The 12,123-nt window shown below is 42.5% G+C and overlaps 1 protein-coding gene and 1 pseudogene across 1 annotated transcript in view; one reads left to right on the plus strand and one right to left on the minus strand.

Annotated features, from left to right (window-relative positions):
* Window positions 1–12,123, minus strand: part of CNTNAP2 (contactin associated protein 2) — a 2,786,505-nt gene that overhangs the window by 1,890,000 nt on the left and 884,382 nt on the right. The window lies entirely within an intron of this gene.
* Window positions 8,292–8,946, plus strand: LOC141145841 (myosin light polypeptide 6-like; annotated as a pseudogene).

Genomic DNA, 12,123 nt, shown 5'->3' on the forward strand with positions numbered 1-12,123 from the left:
GACATCTAAGAGAACGTAGGACTGAGAGAGCTATGGGATCTTCTCGCCCAACTTGGGTTACAGTTAAAGTTCTTCATCATATGTCACCAACACCACCTACCTCCACGTTTAACCCACGTGAGCCAATGCAATTAGGGGTCCTGCGGTCTTCTCTTACCCAGAAGGAACGACAACGTTGCCGAGTGAATAATCTGTTCCTGTATTGTGGGGAACCTGGGCACTATGTCAAGAACTGTCCCCTTGAACTCCGTAAGTGCCTATCCCTGTCCACTGACTATGTTGCACCTCTGGCTAAGAATACTACTCACCTTGCTCTCTCTATCCTGTTACAGCTTCCAGGAGAGACTCTGCAAATAACCGCCATTGTTGACTCTGGAGCTTGCAGTTGTTTCATGGACTCTCTCTTTGCTACCCAAGATCAGATACCTTTGTTGCCCAAAGCCCATGGTCTTTCCATCCATCTAGCTGATGGAACCGCCATCAAATCTGGACCTGTTACCCAAGAGACTGTTCCAATACCCGTCTCCATCTCCAATTCTTATCAAGAACTGCTACGCCTGGATATCATCGCCTCACCTCTGTTTCCCATAATCCTTGGCATGTCATGCTTACAGGCTCACAATCCTGACATTAATTGGATCACAGGTGAAGTTACCTTTTCTTCTTCATATTGCCAACAATCTTGCAGATTTCAGAACGTTCAGGAGAACCCTACCTTGCTTTGCCTAGATTCAGATTCTAGTCTACACCTCTCCATCCCTTCTGCCTATCATGATTTCTTAGACATATTCAGCAAGCAGGGGGCAGAGGTCTTACCCCCTCACCAGGCCTATGACTGTCCTATCGAATTACTTCGGTGTTGAGATTCCTTTTGGAAGAATCTTTCCTTTGACTGAAGTAGAACAAGGGGCTTTAAAGGAATATATAGATGAGAACCTAAAGAGAGGCTTCATTCGTCCGTCCACATCTCCAGCAGGTGCAGGCATCTTCTTTGTACAGAAGAAAGATAAGACCCTCAGACCATGTGTGGATTACCGCAAGCTAAATAAAATCACTGTAAAAAAACGTTACCCTCTTCCTCTGGTGCCAGAGTTGTTCCAAAGACTTGGGACAGCTACCATATTCACTAAGCTTGACCTCCGCGGAGCCTACAATTTAGTTCGCATTAGGGACGGAGACGAATGGAAGACCGCCTTTCGTACCTGTTATGGACATTTTGAGTACCTAGTGATGCCTTTCGGTCTGTGCAATGCCCCTGCTACATTTCAGTACTTTATCAATGATGTTTTACGAGACTTTCTAGATCTGTTTATCGTCTATTTAGACGACATTAATTTTTCTTGTTCCCTTGAATCCCATCGCAGGCATGTCAGAAGTGTGTTGGGCCGGCTTCGACAACACAGTCTATATGCAAAAGCTGAGAAGTGTGAATTTGAACAGGAAAGTATTCCATTTTTGGGGTTAATCATTTCCAGTGGAGGCATTAAGATGGACCCTCAAAAGGTTGCGGCAGTTTTAGATTGGCCAGTCCCGACAGACAAGAAGGGAATCCAGCGATTTGTTGGAATCGCTAATTTTTACCGTAAATTTATTAAGGAGTTCTTAGCCATCATCACACCCATCACACAGCTAACTAAGGCCCTGTTACATCCTGTGGCCTTCTTCTCTTGTAAATTGTCCACGGCAGAGAGAAATTATGATGTAGGTGACAGAGAGTTGTTGGCAATCAAATCAGCGTTGGAGAAGTGGCGCTATCTGCTGGAGGGTGCCGCTCATCCAGTCTTAATTTTTACAGATCATAAGAACCTGGAGTATTTGAGATCTACAAAAAGATTGAAGCCACGTCAAGCCAGGTGGGCTCTCTTTTTCTCCAGGTTCTCCTTTCATGTCACTTACCCCCCTGGCTCCAAAAATACCAAACCTGATGCCCTATCCAGGATGTTTCACAAGTCCTAAGAGGTTTCCCCCCCAGACACCATTCTATCCCTGGGGAATTTTCTTTTGCTTCAGGGAGACCTGCTTTCCCAGATTAAGCAGGCTTCCGCAGAATTGGGATCTTCCTTTAGGTCAGAACTCCAAGTTAAGGATGGGTTACTGTGGCAAGAGAATAGGATCTTTATACCTGAGACACTACGAGTTTCAGTACTAGAACTCTGTCATGATCATGCATTGGCTGGGCATTTTGGCGTGGCTAAGACCACTGATCTGGTACAGCGTACCTTCTGGTGGCCTCAGTTACGCGAAGATTGTAGGAAATTTGTTGAGTCCTGCACCACCTGTATCAGGAACAAGGGGCACAGAAGCAAGGCATGGGGGTTGCTAAAACCATTGTCTGTCCCAGATAGGCCTTGGAAAATGCTTTCTATAGACTTTATTGTGGAATTACCTCCGGCTGGGGGCTTCACCTCAATTTTTGTCATAGTAGACCGGTTGTCGAAAATGGACCACTTTGTCCCAATGAAGGGCACTCCCTCAGCTACAGAAACGGCACAAGCATTCATTAAAGAAGTCATCAGGCTCCATGGGGTACCGGTTAATATCGTTTCTGATCGGGGGGTACAGTTTTACCTCCTGATTCTGGAGGTCTCTGTGTAAGACACTGAACATTGAACTCTCATTTTCATCTGCTTATCATCCCCAGACTAATGGGCAAACAGAGAGAACAAACCAGACTCTTGAACAATATTTACGCTGTTTTTCTTCTTTTGCCCAAGATGATTGGATTTCTGTTTTCCCATTGGCTGAATTCGCCTACAACAATTCTATTCATTCCGCTATCAAACAAACTCCGTTTTTTGCAAATTATGGTTTCCACCCTTCATTTTTGCCTAATTCTCTTCCAGAGTGCACAGTACCCGCAGTTCAGGAGAGGTTGGACTTCTTTACTTCTAACAACCAAGTTTTACAGGAGACCATGACCAGGAACCAGGAATATAATAAAGTAATCTTCGATAAGAAGAGGCGAGGTGAGCTGTTGCTTACAACCGGGGCCCAGGTAAATCTCAGGATGGCTTGCCCTTCAAAGAAATTGGGTCCCAAGTTTCTTGGACCATTTCCTGTCAAGCGGAGAATTAATGAGGTGGCATACGAACTTGAACTCCCAGATTCACTAAAAGTGCATCCAGTATTTCATGTGTCCCTGCTCAAACCCTCTATTTCTAATCCATTTTCAGGTCGAAGTACGGATCCTCCTGATCCAATTTTGGTAGATGGGGAGGAGGAATTCGAGGTGGAGGCTATCGTGGACCGTAGGAAAAAAGGTAACCAAAATCAAAATCAATTTTTGATAAAATGGAGGGGGTTTGGCCCAGAAGAAAATTCTTGAGGACAATATTCATGCTAAAGATCTGTTGCAATCTTTTAAAAGATCCCATCCAGAGAAATTTCTTCAAAGGGGCATCCGGAGGCTGCACCTTGGGGGGGGGCAATGTCATGAAGATTCTGCCAGTAATCGGTGATCCAGATGCACGGGAACACGGCCACGGGTTTCACCGCGCATGCGCGCGCGTTCACGGGTGCTGTCACGCACGAGCACGTGCACTCCTGCTAGTGCCAGGCGGGCTATTTAAACCGGCCTGTCACACTCAATCCCCGCTGTCTGCTCTACAGCGTTCCATGTGCCTTAACCTGATCTGACCTGTGTACTCTGCTATCTGACCCGGCTTCCTGTTAGACCATCCTGCTATCCGCCTGCACCAGACCCTCTTGGCTTGCCTGACCATTCCTCTGTGTAATCCCTGGTACCTCTGCTGATCGACTGATACCGACCTCCGGCTTGTTTGACCATTCCTCTGTCTGATACCAGTATCCAGTCTGTTTACCTGCTGCCTTGTTCCTGGCTCCAGCCCAGCGTTCCAGACTACTATCTGCTGCTTGTTCCTGGTTCCCGTTCAGCGTTCCAGTATACTACCTGTTGCTTTGTTCCTGGTTCCAGTGCAGCGTTCCAGGCTACTACCTGCTGCTATGTTCCTGGTTCCAGTCCAGTGTTCCAGTCTACTACCTGCTGCTTGTTCCTGGTTCCAGTCCAGCTCTTCAGTCCTGCTTACTTACCTGCTGTGGTTCCTGGTCCTCTCTGCATTCCAGTCTCCGGTCTCCCCTTCAGCTTCAGGTTCCAGAGGGTGCCACCACTTCTGAACTTCTGGTGACTGTTTATCCTGCCAGGCACCCATACCACTCCTCACTCCCGGACCCTCTGTCTCCATTCCAGGGGAACGGAAATGGGAGCTGTAAGGGAGGTCTTTCTCTGCACTTCAGGCTCAAAACCTACCAGGTACGTGACAATGAGTGGATACAACCCAGGGTCCCCACATTGTATTAAACAGTTGTGGCTTGGTTCTGAGCTCATAGGTTATTTTAGACAGGGGCAGGTTAAAGGTAACCAAAGTCTTCCAGGCAGTAATTGAGGAGGGCAAAGGTCCCTTCCATATTAAATGGATTCATTTCTTGTCATAAAAATAGAGAGTGTGCCACAGCATCTTAGTGTGTTAACAGAGTGATCATTGCTCCTTAACAACAGAGGAGTCATTAGCTGTCAGCAAGCTTCCCCGCTGCCAGCTGAATGAAAATACAAACATTGCCGAATTTGCCAGCAATAGAAAAAAAACGGCGTGGGGGTCGAGTGTCGGAAAGAGCCCCTTGTCCCCATCGACAAGGTGCTTTGGGGTGGGGGGGGGGCAGAGTCATGCTGAGGAAATGTGACCTTGCATGGTTCAGGAAGGGGGGTGCTTGCTCATCCCTCCTTTTCTGGCCTGCCAGGCTGCATGTTCAGATAAGGGTCTGGTTTGGATTTTGGGGGGGCACGCTGTTTTATCATTTTATTTTCATTGCCAGCAATAATTTGCAGCCACAATAATAATTTTTTCTGTCAGTTTTGCTGCAGCAGGTTCTATACACAGTATAGATGTGCCACTTTACAGGCAGACTAGGGGGACCCCCCAGGCACTATAATTTAAAAGGAAATTTTCATTTTTATTTTTTCACCTATTATTTCACTATAACCTCTTCCCGACAGCCCGCCCACCCGCCGTTGTTTTACAGCGACAGTATGCACGCTGCAGGAGCATGCCCGCGGGTCAGGTAGACACCCACGAATGCCTCATACACAGGCAGAATGGGGAACTGCCTATGTAAACAAGGCATTTCCCTATTCTGCCTAGTGACATTATTATTATTATATTATTATTATACAGGATTTATATAGTGGAAACAGTTTTCACAGCGCTTAACAAAATGAAGGCAGACATTACATTTACATAAAATTTGGTACAAGAGGAATCAGAGTGCCCGGCTCATTAGAGCTTACAATCTAAAAAGGGAGTGTCAATAGATACAAAAGGTAATAGCTGCGGGGGATGAGCTGGTGGAGGACGTAGAACAGTGTATTAGTTCGAAGCAGGGTTAACTTCTTTAAGGAGAAGGGTTTTCAGGGATCGTCTAAAGATTCATAGATTAGGGGACAGTTGGACAGATTGGGATAGGGAGTTCCAAAGGATGGGAGAAGCTCTGGAGAAATCCTGGAGGCGAGCATGGGAGGTGGTGACAAGGGAGCTAGAAAGCAGGAGGTCCTGGGAGGACTGAAGAGAGTGGCTTGGTTGGTGTTTTGAGACTAGGTTAGTGATGTAGCTTGGGGCAGAGTTATGTATGGCTTTGTAAATTATTGTTAGTACTTTGAATTTTATTCGTTGGGTGAGTGGAAGCCAGTGGAGGGATTGGCAGAGAGGGGTGGAGGACACTGAATGGTTGGTAAGGTGGATGAGTCTTGCAGCGGCATTCATTATGGACTGAAGGGGGGTTAGTCTATGTAAAGGTAATCCAATGAGGAGGGAGTTGTAGTAGTCAAGGCGAGAGATAACCAGGGAGTGAATTAGAAGCTTGTTGGTGTCATTAGTTAAAAAGGGGCTTATTCTGGAAATGTTGCGGAGGCTAAGGTGGCATGATTTGGACAGGGATTGGATGTGGGCATGAAAGGACAGTTCAGAGTCTAAGGTTACCCCTAGCACCCTGGCATGTGGAACGGACTGATAGATGTACCATTGATCTTGACAGAGAGGTCGGGGGAAGGGGCACGTGGAGGAGGAAATATTAAGAGCTTGGTTTTAGATTCAGTTGGAGGAAGTGGTTTGACATCCAGGCTGATATGTCTGTTAGTAAATCAGTGATGCGCGAGGAGACTGATGGGTTGAGCTGAGGGGCAGAGAGATAGATTTGGGTGTCATTAGCATATAAATGGTAGTGGAAGCCATGGGAGGCTATCAGCTGACCCAGGGAGGACGTGTAGATCGAGAATAGTAGAGGTCCAAGGACAGTACCTTGGGGGACCCCAATGGTAAGAGTTGGAGAGGAGGAAGTGGAGTTGTAAGTGACACTGATGTAATTCTGATTGGTAAGATTTGAACCAACGGAGAGCACAGCCATGGAGACCAAGCAAATTTAGTTTTGAGGTGGGGGTGGTCAACTGTATCAAAAGCAGCGGAAAGGTCCAAGAGTAGGAGTACAGAATAATGACCTTTAGTTTTGGCTGTTAGTAAGTCGTTTGTGAGTTTTAGGAGGGCAGTTTCTGTGGAGTGCTGACTTAAGGGAATCAAAAAGGTTATTCTTGATGAGGTGGTCGCTCAGTCGGTTGTAGACTAAACGTTCAAGGAGTGTGGAGGCAAAAAGAAGTAAAGAGATGAGTTTTAGGTTGTTAAGATTGGTGGGGTCCAGTGAGGCCTTTTTTGGTATGGGAGTGACTAGCGCATGTTTTAGTGGTTTGGGGAAGATGCCAGTAGAGAGGGAGAGGTTGAAGATATAAGATAAAGAGTGCAGGATAGGGCCAGATGGTGTCCGTAGTATTTGAGAAGGAACAGGGTCCAGGGGGCAGAAGGTTAGGAGGGCACTATAAAAAAACTTTAGTGATTTCCTCTATAGTAGCTGGGTTAAAAGAGGGAAGTATTGATTGTGCAGGAGGACAAGGAGTGTAAAATGAGGGAGATATGTGTAGAGTGGATATCTCAAGACGAATTGTCTTAATCTTGTTTATTAAATAATTAGCAATCTCCTGGGCAGTGAGTATGTTAGTGGGTGGAGGTAATGGAGAGCGAAGTTGAGTGGTAAAGGTAGAAAAGAGTTGACGGGGATTGCGTGAGAGGGTGTCAGAGATCTTCTGTTCCCAGTGATCGGGAACAATGATCTCTATCATGTCACTGGTAGCCCATCCCCCCTACAGTTAGAACATGCTGAGGGAACACAGTTAACCCATTGATCGTCTCCTAGTGTTAACTCCTTCCCTTCACATTTTTACATTGATCAGTGCATTTTTTTTAGCACTGATCAATGTAATAATGTCACTGGTCCCCAAAAAGTGTAATTTGGGGTCAGATTTGTCCGCCGCAATGTCGCAGTCCTGCTAAAAATCACAGATCACCGCCATTAATAGTAAAAACAATAAAAAAAAATAAAAATGTCCTAATCTATCCCCTATTTTGTAGATTCATTAACTTTTGCGCAAACCAATCAATATACGCCTATTGCAATTTTTTTTTTACCAGAAATATGTAGAAGAATATCTATCAGACTAAACTGATGAATAAATTAGTTTTTTTTTATATTTTTGATATGTATTATAGCAAAAAGTAAAAAAAAAATGATTTTTTGTCCAAAATTGTCACTCTTTGTTTTACCACCAAAAGAAAGCTCTATTTGTGGGAAAAAAAGGACTTTTTTTTTTAAATAAACATTTTATTGAGCAGATACAAACTTAGCATATACATCCATGGCTCAGTGAGCCTGTCTTATCAATATACGATTACAGTTCAATCAGATTGAGGCACTCTGAACCCGGTTTAAACAACTTTAGATTATGAGCAGAGAGTCAAAGGTGATTATGATGGCTAGTTGTATAGTTGTATGTTCAAATGGAGGTTTAAGTGGGGAAAAGGGAGTTAAAGTAGAGAGAGAAGGGTACATGAGGAAAAGATGGGAAGAAAAAGAGAGAAAGAAAAGAAAAACAGAAGATATATATAATAAATAAAAAGGGGGGAGAAGGGGGGGAGAGAAGGGGGAGGGAGGAGGGGGAAGGCACTGAGGCAAAGAGCAAGGGGGGGTGCTGCTGAGGGGAGGGGGTGGAGTCTGCACCAGCTACCCTCTCCAGCTTCTAGTGCTCAGTAACCTTAAAGTATAAAAAAAAAAGGACATACATTTTTTGGGTACAACATCGCACGGCCGTGCAATTGTCAGTTAAAGCGACACAGTGCTGTATCGCAAAAATGGCCTGATCATTTTTTTTGCCTCTAGAAGAGGAACCGGCAGGAGACATGGGGGACATAACAGAGGAACAGCTCTCTGAGTACAAAGACCGATAAGGCCGGAGATGGTAAAATCTTCTATTTCCAGGGATGTCTTGCGAGCTTTGGGACAAAACCCAATTGCATAAGTCATGAACGTTTTGGGAAACCCAAAGATGGATGAGATGAACACCAAGATGCTTGACTTTGAATTGGAGAAACAAAACAAAAGGGAACCTACATATTACGAGGTATCAAAAAGATACCTCTAGTCACCTACCCACTCATTTTATTAAAGTGGGGCTCTATGGCCAAAACACAATGCATATACAAAATAGGCAGATAGACAGAGCTTCCTTAAGGATCATAACTGTGAGCCACCAAGGTATGGGAATGAATACCAAAACCAATCTATAAAAAAAATCTATCAGTCTTTGAGCAGTTCCTCCCCATGTTGCAAACAATCACTAAAAACAAGGACCAGTGCACAATTGAGGACTTCATCGAGGGTCTGAAAGTGTTTGACAGGGAAGGTAATGGATGTGTAATGGGGGCTGAACTTTGCCATGTTCTAATTAAACTAGGAGAATAGATGCAAGAAGACGAGGTGGAATTGCTTGGGCATGAAAATGCTAATGGTGAAATTAATTATAAAGAACTGGTCAGGATGGTAATGATGGGATAATTCTTCTCTGCTATAGACCACCAGCATCCAAAAGGGGGCAGCTCTTTGTATTAATGTTTCTGTCTGTTTTATTCTCCTTGGAGAAAAGGTTGAGTTTACTAGTGGCGGGCATTTTTTTTTCCTCCACTGGTCTGTCTGAGGGGAGCAGTTTTATTTCCTCCAGCTCATCACAGGGAAGTTGTTGCTCTTGGAGACGAGCAATTTTCATCCATATCAATACCCCCACATGTGACTCACTGCAAAAGGAATCTGGAGTTTAAAAGCTATTGTACCATGCAGCTAATAATAAATTATTTATTTTTTCTTTCTCGCCAAATAAACTGCATGCCTTTTCCTAAAACTGTACATTCTCAGGAAACCTCATTGTCGGGATTAACAAACACCCATGCACATGCGAGGGATTTATATCAACCCAGCCCATCCAATCAAGATGGTCTGAACCCGTAAGAAGTTGGAGAGAATATGTGCAATGCTGGAGGAAAGATAAGCATTGAAGGTTTTAGCTCAACTAAAAATGCTCACCCCATTTCATTCTTTGGTAGATGTCAGAGAGTTAAACTACCCAACAGATTATTATATCCCTTAAGAACTTTTTTTTATGAGGTATACATGTTGTACTTCACAAGTGCCAATTATGAGGGATTCTCATTCTCTGCATTGGAATTTATATTTATTTTATGCTATGGAGAATGCAACATAATGCTAAAATATTCAAAATGTGGGTAAACACCTTAAAACTTCTAGCTAGACAAAACAGAGTTGGGGATTATTACAAGGAGATCTAGATTTTGGTGAGTCTAAAACCTTTTGTTAATAACTCTTGTCAACAACCATGACCAGTGAACCAAGTTGTGACCTTGACGCTCAAATTAATGTCAATAAATCAATTGAGATGTAGAATATCATCCCCAGAAATCAACAATAAGCTCACTGGGATTGATTTACTCATGGAGTAGAGGAAATTGACTTTGTAAAAACAAGTGAATCTGTGTTCATCAGTCAAAACAAAAAATGTAGGATTTTCCAATTACTTTCATCCCCAATGACAATGGTCACCAGAAAAATAGAAGAGTAACTCTCCCTAATGGGAACACAGACAGCAATATGAACCCAACAAGGTGTAATCCTTCCCCACTCCATCAAAAAAAAAGAAGGTAAGAAAATGAGAAATGCTTTTAAAATTAAAAATTGTTCTAACACGGATAATGCTCAGATATTTTAATGCATTTTATACATTTTAGCATAAAAATTATTGTTTAGACCTGTATTTTTGGTTTTAGCATTGGTATGGTGCAGACTGTTTTGCATTGTCTACAGGTAGTGCATTTAAATGTCTCTATTTTATCAACTCACATTATAGCAGATGAAAAGCCATTAAAAGTTGAGAATTTGAAATTGTATGAATCACGGCAAACCACATACTGTGCTAATATGAGATATATAGTAGTACAGTATAATGCGGTATGGAAAATAACACAAAACAGCATGATGAACACATAAGGTTGTAAGAAACATCTCAAAAAAGTGATTTTATGCAATAAATATTACAAATTCAGCACAGTGTTTTTAGCCTCTTCCCTCAATGCTCTGTTCTACTGCTGCTACTTTTTTTTACATCATTATTCCATCACCAACTGTATACAAGTGGTATTCTAAGTCCTTATTTTTCATTTTGGTTTTCTAAGTCATCCCGTAGTGTGAAACTAATGCCATAGTATGAAAAATGATATTTCACCAACAGTGATGCCCTTTATTGTATATTTTAAGCACAAATAGATCTAATACATTTTACTACATTTTACAAGAAAAAGTATAAGATTTTCACTACTATTTATGCTTATTGTGAAGTAGAGTGAGTTGTGGTCCAATGCGATGGGCATGTATCTTTTTTCAACCTATGTTACTAATAATTAACAATTATTTTATTTTGAACTATCTATTCCACACAGTCCATTTGTATGAGAAGCATATGGAAATGTCCACTAGAGAGACACATATTTTCTAAAGTAAAAATAAATACATTTGTTAGCAATTAATGTTGTCTAGGAAATACCGCAACAGTGCTGAAAACAGAAAGTTCACTCAGCTTGCTTTCGTCTAAATTCTCTGAAATCTGCTGCAGGCAGAATCCAAAGAACACCCCACAGGGTCCTGGGGAATGCCCTTACTAAAATCTATACTATGTTACGTTGCCTTTTTTCTGCTTCCTGTATCACCAGTCACAGTCTCATGTTTCAGTCTCGTTAGTAGCTGTGAGAACTAAATGCTAAAAAAATTGCATTAATTTAATATGTTTGATGTCCCCCATGTTATCATATTATGACCTGTGAAAGATTTTTGTTTGGGGTTTTTTTTGGAAATGCCTTAAAATATATATTTTTGTCAAAACGCACATGTCTGAATAGTTCTGTTACTAAGTGCTGATTACTGAGTGCACAGGGTCAAACTCCGGTACCTAATGGAATGTAAAGTCATATTTAGATATCCTTTGACCACTTCAGCCCCAGAAGATTTTACCCCCTTCCTGACCAGAGCACTTTTTACAATTTGGCACTGTGTCCCTTTAACTGACAATTGCGCGGTCATGCGACATTGTACCCAAACAAAATTGACGTCATTTTTTTCCCACAAATAGAGCTTTCTTTTGGTGGTATTTGATAATCTCTGCGGTTTTTATTTTTTGCACTATAAACAAAAAATGACCGTCAATTTTGAAATTTTTTTTTTTTTTTTACTTTTTGCTATAATAAATATGTAACAAAAAATAAAAATTATGTGTAGTGCTAAAAGTTCAGCTAAAATGTCCAACAAATGACAGGGATGTCAAGAAACAAAAAGAAAAAGTCCTCCGTATAAATAAGATTCAAAAATATCAGTGACTTCGTGTGAAGAACATAGCAAATATGTGACATCTGAGGTGGACATAGAGGAGACACACCACCACCAACTGTAAGGAGGCTTACCAGATGACGTGGACCCAAGGGGGCATACGCCCGACTGGGTCAAGTCAGGCTTTGGTGGTGGATAGTGGTGGATGTTCCAGGATAATGATGAAAGTGGAAGTCCGAGAACCAACCAGACGCTGATGGGTCCCTCAGGATAATGTTGGGAAACAGATGGCCATATGATATGATAAGAAGGAAAAAAGCCACATAGTGTGATACCGTAAACAAATTC

Source organism: Aquarana catesbeiana, linkage group LG05 (genome assembly GCF_042186555.1).
Source record: "Aquarana catesbeiana isolate 2022-GZ linkage group LG05, ASM4218655v1, whole genome shotgun sequence".
Lineage (NCBI taxonomy): Eukaryota > Metazoa > Chordata > Amphibia > Anura > Ranidae > Aquarana > Aquarana catesbeiana.